Source organism: Octopus bimaculoides, chromosome 2, assembly GCF_001194135.2.
Source record: "Octopus bimaculoides isolate UCB-OBI-ISO-001 chromosome 2, ASM119413v2, whole genome shotgun sequence".
NCBI lineage: Eukaryota > Metazoa > Mollusca > Cephalopoda > Octopoda > Octopodidae > Octopus > Octopus bimaculoides.
Window position 1 is genome coordinate 83,875,393 of NC_068982.1, and position 1,973 is coordinate 83,877,365.

At 44.3% G+C, this 1,973-nt stretch overlaps 1 protein-coding gene across 1 annotated transcript in view; it reads left to right on the forward strand.

The window, feature by feature from the left end:
* LOC106882591 (SH3 domain-binding protein 2) overlaps positions 1-1,973 on the forward strand; it is a 195,475-nt gene that overhangs the window by 143,562 nt on the left and 49,940 nt on the right. The window lies entirely within an intron of this gene.

A 1,973-nucleotide genomic window follows, 5' to 3' on the forward strand; every position in this document is an offset into this window, starting at 1 on the left:
ATGTGGAAACTGAGGATAGAAGAATGGTTAGTGAGAGCTGTGCGAGCCATGTACAGAGACACTGTGAGTAAGGTGAGGGTTGGCAACGAGTACAGTGAAGAATTCCGGGTAGAGGTAGGAGTTCACCAAGGTTCAGTCCTCATCCTCCTCCTATTTATCATAGTCCTCCAGGCTATAACAGAGGAATTCAAGACAGGATGCCCCTGGGAACTCCTCTATGTTGATGACCTTGCACTAATTGCTGAGTCACTATCAGAACTAGAGGAGAAGTTTCAGACTTGGAAGCAAGAACTAAAATCGAAGGGCCTTAGAGTCAACCTAGCTAAATCCAAAGTCTTAATAAGTAGGAAGGTAGACAAAACACTAACCCCTTCAGGTAGATGGCCTTGCTCAATCTGTAGAAAAGGCGTTGGTAGGAAGCTCTATAAGATGTACCCGGTGCAAGCTATCGACACATAAGAGGTGCAGCAATATCAAAGGCAGGTAAACTAGGAAGTTAGTTTTTGTATGTGACAGATGTTCAGGAGCAATAAACACTAAAAATGTGCAGAAAACAACTTTGGCCACATTCCAGGGACAAAAACTAAACTTAGTTGATAGCTTCCGCTATCTAGGTAACCAAGTTAGTAGTGGGGGAGGGTGCACTGAAAGTGTATCTGCTAGAATAAGAATAGCCTGGGCAAAGTTCAGAGAGCTCTTACCTCTGCTGGTGACAAAGGGCCTCTCACTCAGAGTAAAAGACAAACTGTATGACGCATGTGTATGAACAGCCATGCTACATGGCAGTGAAACATGGGCCATGACCGCTGAGGACATGTGTAAGCTCGCAAGGAATGAAGCCAGTATGCTTCGATGGATGCGTAATGTCAGTGTGCATACTAGACAGAGTGTAAGTACCTTTAGAGAAAAGTTGAACCTAAGAAGCATCAGCTATGGTGTGCAAGAGAGATGATTGTGCTGGTATAGTCATGGATGAGGATAGCTGTGTGAAAAAGTGCCACACCCTAGCAGTTGAAGGAACCTGTGAAAGAGGTAGGCCCAGGAAGACCTGGGATGAGGTGGTGAGGCACGACCTTCGAACATTAGGCCTCACCGAGGCGATGACTTCTGACCGAGACCTGTGCGTGAGAAGACTCGGCAAGCCAAGTGAGACCTAAATCCAAGGCCTCTGCCAGGGGTGTAGCCAGCCCACTTGTGCGTACCTTCATTCATTGGAAACTAAACTCCTCTTGCAAAGACCAGTTGAGGCAAGTGAAATCGAAATCGAACTAAATTCGTAGACTGGCACCTATGCCAACGTCGTCTCCTTCATTGGACACTAAACTCGGTTTGCAAAGACTTATTGGGGCAAGCGAAAGCAAAATTGTGATGGTACCTGTGCCCAGCCTTGCCTTCCTGGCACTTGTGTCGGTGGTACGTGTAAAGACATTCGAGCGAGATCGTTGCCAGTGCCGCTGGACTGGCTCCTGTGCAGGTGGCACGGAAAATACACCATTTTGAGTGTGGCCTTTGCCAGTACCGCCTGACTGGCCTTCGTGCTCGTGGCACATAAAAGCACCCACTACACTCTCAGAATGGTTGGCGTTAGGAAAGGCATCCAGCTGTAGAAACTCTGCCAAATTAGATTGGATCCTGGTGTAGCCATCTGGTTCACCAGTCCCCAGTCAAATCGTCCAACCCATTCTAGCATGGAAAGCGAACATTAGACAATGATGATGATGATAATTTTAGAGAAAAGAACCAAAGTTCATGAACTCATCCATGAACATCCACAGTCACATATAGAAAAAATTAATAAGTGAATGCATGATAAATAAGTATAATAAAATACAAAGTAAAAATCATAAAATCATTATTCTATGATTTTTACTTTGTATTTTATTATACTTATTTATTGTGCATGTACTTATTAATTTTTTCTATATGTGACTGTGGATGTTCATAGATGAGTTCATGAACTTTGGTTCTTTTCT